Source organism: Xenopus laevis, chromosome 9_10L (genome assembly GCF_017654675.1).
Source record: "Xenopus laevis strain J_2021 chromosome 9_10L, Xenopus_laevis_v10.1, whole genome shotgun sequence".
In the NCBI taxonomy this organism is placed as follows: Eukaryota; Metazoa; Chordata; class Amphibia; order Anura; family Pipidae; genus Xenopus; species Xenopus laevis.
The window spans coordinates 16,961,921-16,970,495 of record NC_054387.1 but is presented as its reverse complement, the minus strand read 5'-3'; the positions used below and the strand labels follow the sequence as shown (position 1 = coordinate 16,970,495).

The 8,575-nt window shown below is 41.6% G+C and overlaps 1 long non-coding RNA gene across 1 annotated transcript; it reads left to right on the top strand.

The window, feature by feature from the left end:
- The first annotated feature begins 4,803 nt into the window (after positions 1 to 4,803).
- On the top strand, positions 4,804 to 7,729 carry LOC121398236. Its single transcript, XR_005964198.1, has 4 exons — positions 4,804 to 4,917; positions 6,516 to 6,691; positions 6,938 to 7,128; positions 7,640 to 7,729. It is a non-coding gene; the product is annotated as an uncharacterized LOC121398236 (long non-coding RNA).
- The last annotated feature ends 846 nt before the right edge of the window (positions 7,730 to 8,575 follow it).

Below are 8,575 nucleotides of genomic sequence, written 5' to 3'. Positions count from 1 at the left end.
GACCAGCAGCCTATAGTACAAATCCCAGCATCCCTTGTCATACCTGCAGCCTGTAATACAAATCCCAGCATCCCTTGTCAGACCTGCAGCCTATAGTACAAATCCCAGCATCCCTTGTCAGACCTGCAGCCTATAGTACAAATCCCAGCATCCCTTGTCAGACCTGTAGCCTATAGTACAAATCCCAGCATCCCTTGTCAGACCATCAGCCTGTAGTCTTCTAGCTCTTAATGAACTACAAATCCCAGGAACCCTTGTCAGACCAGCAGCTTGAGGTTTGCTTACTTTTACTGACCTACAAATCCCAGCATCCCTTGTCAAACCAGCAGCTTGTGGTCTTCTAACTGTTACTGACCTAAAAAATACCAGCATCCCTTGTCAGAGTGCAGCCTGTAGTCTTCTAGTTCTTAATGAACTACAAATCCCACCATCCCTTGTCAGAGCTGCAGCCGGTGGTCTTCTAATTGTTACTGACCTACAAATCCCAGCATCCCTTGTCAGACCAGCAGCTTATAGTCTTCCAACTGTTTCTGAACTACAAATCCCAGCCCCCCTTATCAAACCTACAGCCTGTAGTCTTTTAGCTCTTAATGAACTGCAAATCCCAGCATCCCTTGTGAGACCTGTAGCCTTTAGTACAAATCCCAGCATCCCTTGTCAGACCTGTAGCCTATAGTAAAAATCCCAGCATCCCTTGTCAGACCTGTAGTCTATAGTACAAATCTCAGCATCCCTTGTCAGACCTGTAGCCTATAGTACAAATCCCAGCATCCCTTGTCAGACCTGTAGACTGTAGTACAAATCCCAGCATCCCTTGTCAGACCTGCAGCCTGTAGTCTTCTAACTGTTACTGAACTACAGATCCCAGCATCCCTTGTCAGACCTGCAGCCTGTAGTCTTCCAGCTCTTACTGAACTACAAATCCCAGCATCCCTTGTCAGACCAGCAGCTTGTGGTTTTCTAACTGTTACTGAACTACAAATCCCAGCATCCCTTGTCAGACCTGCAGCCTGTATTCTTCCAGCTCCCAAATGAACTACAAATCCCTGCAGCCCTTGTCAGACCAGCAGCTTGTGGTCTTCTAACTGTTATTGAACTACAAATCCCAGAATCCCTTGTCAGACCTGCAGCCTGTAGTCTTCCAGCTCTCAATGAACTACAAATCCCAGCAACCCTTGTCAGACCAGCAGCTTGTGGTCTTCTAACTGTTACTGACTTACAAATCCCAGCATCCCTTATCCGACCAGCAGCTGATGGTCTTCTAACTGTTACTGAACTACAGATCCCAGTATTCCTTGTCAGACCTGCAGCCTGTAGTACAAATCCCAGCATCCCTTGTCAGACCTGCAGCCTATAGAACAAATCCCAGCATCCCTTGTCAGACCTGTAGCCTATAGTACAAATCCCAGCATCCCTTGTCAGACCTGTAGCCTATAGTACAAATCCCAGCATCCCTTGTCAGCCCTGTAGCCTATAGTACAAATTCCAGCATCCCTTGTCAGACCTGCAGCCTGTAGTCTTCTAACTGTTACTGACCTACAAATCCCAGCATCCCTTGTTAGACCAGCAGCTTTTGGTCGTCTAACTGTTACTGAACTACAGATCCCAACATCCCTTGTCAGACCTGCAGCCTGTAGTCTTCCAGCTCTTACTGAACTACAAATCCCAGCATCCCTTGTCAGACCAGCAGCTTGTGGTCTTCTAACTGTTACTGACCTACAAATCCCAGCATCCCTTGTCAGACCAGCAGCTTGTGGTCTTCTGTTACTGAACTACAGATCCCAGCATACCTTATCAGACCTGTAGCCTGTAGTCTTCCAGGTCTTACTGAACTACAAATCCCAGCATCCCTTGTCAGACCAGCAGCTTGTGGTCTTCTAACTGTTACTGATCTACAAATCCCAGCATCCCTTGTCAGACCTGCAGCCTATAGTACAAATCCCAGCATCCCTTATCAGATCTGTAGTCTATAGTACAAATCCCAGCATCCCTTGTCAGACCTGCAGCCTGTACTAGTCCTATTACTTTGTTATCAGGATTTTCAGAGGCAGCATTTCATCAGGGACTGAGCCTCATATTATAATAGAGGGAAGAACGGATTGTGCCAATACAGGGAAATGCTGCAACCTGTTTAATTTCATTTCATTTAAAGGGGATCTTTGCTTTAATGCTGTTGATACAAAATATAAAACTGATGCAAAATTTTGTTTTTTGCCAATGGAAATCAGATTTCAGAATTTATGGTCAGAATAAAAATAACAGATAAAATAGATAAACAATATATATAAGTTTAGGGTTTGTTTTTGGTACAATGGGAGAATTGGTTGAGGGTGTGAATACTTATATAAGGCAGTGAATCCTGATATGTACAGCAGAGAGTGCTGGTGCACGTGAGCTTACAATCTCTTCTTTCTTTCTGTGTCCCCAAACAGTGAAATTTCCAAGCGACGAAGCGTTTCATAGCGTCTTCCAAGCGATTTTCAGTGATTTTCACAGCGATTGTTTTATAGAGATATTCAGCGATATTCCATCTGATTTTTGGCGTTTGGAGAAAACATCTTCCTTTGACGTCAGCTGATCTCTCTTTATAACCCAACAGCTCTTTTAAGAGCTAAAAACGTGGACGCAATGCTATTCTGCGCCCCCTGGAGGAAGGTAAAGCAACTGCTACTATTTTATCTGAATTTAGGGTTTTGCTGTATAGAGAACAGGTGCAGATAAAGTATAGAATGTAATAGACTCTTTCTCTTCTCCTTCAGCCACAGGCGGAGTCCAGATCCCTCTCTGAGATTTATAAGGTGAGTAGAAAGGAGGGTAAAACACTTGCCGCTACTGCCGGAAGTGAGACATGTTTTGTAACCTGGTGAATATTATGTTATCAATAAAATCCTTCTTTTTTCTATTTTATTTTCCAGCCTCCTAATGGTCGGCTGACCAAGGATGTGCTTCTTGGAGGGGGCGGCACCGGAGACGTCTACAAGGTAAGGGACCAACCAATTCCTGGAGAGTAGGGGAACTGAACAAGATTGTGATCACTACACACAATCACACAATGATTTAGGCAGACATATCAAGCTTCTGGTTTGGGGGCTGCATTAGACCCTCTCTTTCCTACTTGTATATAAGTCAACCTTTCTGTCTGTATTACAGGGTCGTCACCGTCGTAGAGGAGTGGTAGCGGTGAAGATCGCCAACATCAGCCGAGTACTGTATCTTTATAATTCCAATCATTATATATCAATCCTATTTGTGTAGTGGACTATGTGAGCTAAAGGGATTTCTATTATTCCACTCCAGGATGAAGAGTCAGTCTGCAGGGAGCTGAAGTTTCTCCAGCAGTTCGGCGGCCACAAGAACATCGCCTCTTACTATGGAGCCTACTACAGGACTCCACTCACGGAGTGCTCATCGGAGCTCTTGGAAGTAAGAAATGATTTACTGTATCGTATTCATTCCTCTTGTGCCAAAGCAATCTCCACTGGAAGTGATACAGTCCATAAACTTAAATAATTTCTTTCTATTGCAGATTGTTCTTGAATACTGTGGTGGCGGTTCTCTCCACAACCTCATCAGCAAGACCAATGGCCAATCCCTGAAGGAGACCTGGATTGGCTATGTCTGCAAGGAGGTTTTAAAGGTAAGGCCAGATTTACCCCTTAAGGACTCTTTAATTGCATAAATTATATATACAATCTCTTTGTTGGGAATGTTTAGTCTTATGTCTGTTATAGTCTAATAACCTACATCTCATTCTCCCCAGGGGCTGCACCACATCCACAAGAACCGGGCCGTTCATAGAGACATTAAGAGCCTGAACATCATGCTCACAGAGACGGCCAAAGTCAAGATCAGTGAGTATAACTTATACTTATAAGAGTAATGGATGGTGGGGAACTTCTGTGAATATGGAGTCAGGGTTTCTATCTTATTATGGTTAAACAAGTTATTTTCCATTAATAGATTCTATCTGTCATTTCAGTCGACTTTGGAAACAGCTGGGACCTGGACCCACAGACTGGATTGTGCCATGAAGCAGACGGGACTGCACACTGGATGGCACCTGAGGCCATAAGGCAGAAGGGCCAGCGCCTGGCATACGACACCAAAGTATGTTGTACTTATAATACTTGTAACAACACGGAGCAGTTACTTATTAGTGTTAATGGGACATGGAAGCAGTCATTTTCTCATGGAGAGAAAGGAGTTTTTCCAAAAAGTTGGGTTTCTTAACTTTTTGCACAATGTGTCTGCTTTAATATATTTGCTCATTTGCATTGTGACACTGGTGTTATGTACTGTAACTGCTATTGTTTGTAATGGTGATGTATTGCTGTATACATGTTTATATATAATAAAATATTTTTTCACTTTTACATATACCATGATGTGTTCATTTACTTGGGTGTGCATTGGGCTATTTTATAATTTAGTATTTTCTTCTGTTTTGGCCATAATTGAGCTAAGGAGAATGGCGTGTACTTTTGCACCCATGATAATATTTGTATATGTTTCTAAAAGAGAAGTGTACCCTTTTTACTTAAATTTTATTAAATGCCCATTAACCCAATTCTCTCCATCTAATGCTCTTTGGTGTGTCTTTTGCAGTGTGACATCTGGTCGCTGGGGATAACCGCCATCGAAATGGCCGAGGGAAAACCACGTAAGTGAATCACAACAATTGTGGCTACTTTATTTTATACATTGAGCAGCAGAGGTTCTATATCAGAATGGGAGGAATTTGGGGTGATTTGCTATTTCCAGCAAAAAATAACTTTTTGTATAGATTAAATAAATAATATCTAGACATGTTCGATGGGCCTGATATATATGTTTTTCGCTTTTAGCTTACGCAGATCAATACCCAGTGGAGCACCTGATAAGAGAAGCTCAACCACCGAAGCTTCAATCAAACAGATGGTGAGTCTGTCTCAGCTCGAGTCACTGTACATTGTACCTGTGCTTGCAGACATGGAACTCCCCATATTTTCTTACTAACACTTGGGACATTTGGCAACTCCTATATCCACCTAGTTGCTTCCACAGTCTGCCCTCACCATGCCCCTTGTCTGTACAAATTTGGGATAATGGGGAGATTTCAGTCTCAGCTCAGGGGGATGTGTATTTTGTTTAAATACCTCCTAAATATAAATAGAGGTTTTTCTACTGCAGACTTTACATGTGGCCCATGAGATGCAGACAGGGATATTTGTGTTTTCAGGGAAATATAGGTGGATGCAGAGCAGATATGATATATTTTATGTATAACATATAACTATGGGCCCCACTACTGTGAGATTACAGGCCATGTGCACTATGGTGCAGTCAGAAGAGGGTGTGGGAAAATCACAGGACCTTACCTTGTCCCTCATAGCCTTATAGACAACTAGATTTGCCACTGATATCCTTTATTATACCATTGTTGACCAGTTTGGGATAGTGGTGGGGAATCTTGGGTTGGGGAACACTTGTATGTATGTATGTATAACTTTATTTGTAAAGTGCTGTTAAGGAGTCGCAGTGCTGTACAGTGCCTAAAAGTACAATATATATAAAAGTAACCATGGGGGAGACAAATCACATAATAAATATATACAGAATCATAGGACAAAGAGCTTAAGTGCTATGTGGTAAGAGGCATAGTGGGAAGGAGGTCTCTGCCCCTGCCCCGTACAGCTTACAGTCTAAATGGATGGGAGGCTAACATACAGGTACAAATTGGAGATGAAAAAGTGCACAGTAGGGACAAGACTTTGGGAGAAGATTTCTGTAATGTGTAATGCTGTAATACTATGGGTCTCACTTCTCCCTAAAGAGATCAAATCAAAATAGATAGATGGATAAATAGATGATAGATAGATGATAGATTAAGTAATAGATAGATAGTTAGATATATTGATAGATACAGGGATAGATAGATAGACAGACAGACAGACAGACAGACAGATAGATAGATAGATAGATAGACAGATAGATAAATAGAGGGACAGATACATAGATGATAGATAGAGGGACCAATAGATAAATAGATAGATCAATAGATAGACAATAGATAGATAGATAGATGATAGCTAGAGGGATAGATAGATAAATAGAAGGACCAACAGAAAAATAGAGGGACCAATAGAGGGACCAATAGATAAATAGATAGATCAATAGATAGACGATAGATAGATAGATAGATAAACAATAGATATATATATATATACGCAATATGTTGGCGCTATATAAATACATGTTAATATTAATAATAATAGAGAGGATATACCGATAGATAAATAGAGGGACAAATAGATAGATGATAGATACAGGGGTCGATGGATAGATAGATAGATAGATAGATAGATGAATAGATAGATAGATAGATAGATAGATAGATAGATAGATAGATAGATGGGACAGACAGATAGATAAATAGAGGGACAGATAGAGGGATAGATGATAGATAGATAGATAGATAGATAGATGATAGATGGGAATTTTTTTGCTAGCTAAAGCTAAAATCTCTTTTTTTCCAGGTCACAACATTTTGTGTCGTTCTTGGAGTGGTGTCTGAAGAAGGATCCTTCAGAGAGAGGGAGTGCTGAAGAACTCCTGCAGCACCCATTCATCAGCCAACTGCCACCTAAGAAAATCGTCAGGGCTGAGTTGGAAGAACATCTCCTGACTCTGCAGAACCGGCCGGCCAAGAAAGGTCAGGGAATCCATTATATCTGATACGACTGCACCAGTTGGTTTTATTATAATGGCACTGGGAATAATAAACATGTTTTAAGGGGTACTTTATCTTAATATTATATTTTAGTATAATGGAGACAATGGCGTTCTAAGACAATTTGCATTTGGTCCTCAGTCTTTATTTTATATTTTTTTGTTTATGAATCATATACAAGCTCTATTTAGTATTCATGAATCACAAATATGATTTTTCCCTATACAGGACTGAAGGGAGTAGCTCTCTGGACCCTGAAACAGCTGCGGTGTGCTTGCACACAGACATCGGCAGAACAAGAAGCAGCTCTGCAAATGGCCCTGGAGGGCTTCTCCTGTTATTAATCTTGTGGCCAATAACATCAACAGCCCAGAATGGGTTTCCTTAATCAGAGCAGAGGAAAAAGAAACATCTACAAGGTAAGGTCCCGTCTCCATTCAGTATCCCTGTACAATGCTTCTCAGCTTGTAGACAAATAGCAATTTGATCCCCTGCTGCCTGATGGGTGTCTACATTAGGTGGGTGTCTACATGTCTACAGTAGGACCCGAATCCTCACTGTGCACAAGAGGTGGGTTTCAGCTAGAAGATGCTCAAGTTTACATTTCTTGGTCACAATCCTCCCCATATGTGAAGCAAATAAACACACCGGGCAGTAGGGGCTGAATCAAGGTTTTCTGTGCTGATGGACATTAGCCTCACTGCAGCAGCCGCACAATAACACAACAGGATCGAATGCGATTGAGAAGGCTCAGGCATTATTTCCTATTCCCATAGCGAGTGCATTTATTTCTAAAAGGAGCATCAGCCTGGGAGAAAAACTCCCTAACATGTTGGAACCCCTAATGAATAAGGCTTATGCATAAATGCCATGCCTCTGAATGAGAATTAATGATAATCTATTACTGACTGATATGTTTTTCTCATACAGATCCAGTGGCGTCTGCAGCTCCACCAACAACATCTCCTTTCAAGCTGATGCAGTTCAGCAAGTGGTATCTTCAAGATTCCTGCAACTACACCAGCAGGAACTTTATCTCCTTCTTTAGCTCCATGAACATTCTTTTAAGAATACCACATCTCCACCAGTTCTTTAGTTTAATTTGCTCCACCCACACACATCTACACCTCATTTTCCAACTGCCATAGTTCCATCCATCTTCCTTTTTTTTGCAGACTACCACAACTCCAAAATCTTGCCTTAAGCATCTACATTTCACCATAGCTCCGACATTCACATCCATATCTACAGCTCCACTAGCAGTATTCACATTTTCAAACACCATAGCTCCACTATTAGGACCTTAGTTTTCATTAGTATTGAATTACCACATCTCCACCCAAGGACTTTTCATTTAACTTTAGCTCCACCTCCAGCCCTTACCCCATATTTTACCTCTACCCGCAAGCTCTGTCCTTGTGCTAACACACCTCCACCAATATCTTCTTTTATTTACATATCATCAAGAGTTTCTCCTCTTTAAAATATCTTTTAATCCCTGCCCTTCTTCTTGCACCTCAATTGGTTATTCCATTCCACCAATACCAAGATATTTAGTCACCACCACATAGCACAAACTAAAATTATGCCCCCCTACACAGAGGCTTCTCTTGTCCATTTTTTCTTTTGCCTCCCCCCCTGCAATCTCCTAACACCAATTCCTCTGTGGTTTCTCCTGTTCAAATTCTTTCCTTTCTAAATTCTTTCCTTTCAAGCCTTCCACTCAACAACCAGTCACATCTCCTAGTCTAAACCCTGACATAAACTCTTAGTACTGATACTGAAATAAACTCATAGTAAAAGTTGATCCAGGGACTTGTCCGATTGCCCTTTGGGAGTCAGGAAGGAATTTTTCCTCCTCTGAGG